Here is a 717-nt window from a genome sequence, read left to right on the forward strand (position 1 = left end):
CACATACAATTATTATTTTACCTCCCTTCTCCACTGTCGCGTTGTAGTGGGTATCAGATCAAATCACACACGATCTCCTTGAGTAAAACATTGATTGACTGCTGCTTGCTTCCACTTCTACTTGGCTTCAAAGCGAGGGAAACATGTAGATTTTGAGGCGGAAACACGGCCATGCACAGGTAAAAAAGACTTCGGTGAAAACTTTTCAAAACATGTTCTCTCTTCAGTTCATCCTTTCGCAAATCACTCAGTAAGCTTTCCTTGGGCTGTCGTGTTGAGGTGTCCACACACACACACACACACACACATGTATATATACATTTGTATTTTTCTTTTCCGCCACAAGAGATTTCTCTGTGTGAAAATCGGGCTGCCCTCCCCAGGGAGAGCCTTTTTTTTTTTTTTTCTTTTTTTTTTCCTGCGTGTAGTTTTATTTGTGTTTTTTTTCTACGAAGTGGATTTTTCTACAGAATTTTGCCAGAGACAACACTTTTGTTGCCGTGGGTTCTTTTACGTGCTCTAAGTGCATGCTGCACACGGGACCTCGGTTTATCGTCTCATCCGAATGACATACATGCATACATACATACAACATACATACATATACACTGTTGAAAAAAAAAAACCCGCGAGATCTCTCTCTCTCTCTCTCTCTCTCTCTCTTATATATATATATATATATATATATATATATATATATATATATAATAAACGCAA

The sequence above is a fragment of the Babylonia areolata genome, chromosome 2, assembly GCF_041734735.1.
Source record: "Babylonia areolata isolate BAREFJ2019XMU chromosome 2, ASM4173473v1, whole genome shotgun sequence".
NCBI classification, from domain to species: domain Eukaryota; kingdom Metazoa; phylum Mollusca; class Gastropoda; order Neogastropoda; family Buccinidae; genus Babylonia; species Babylonia areolata.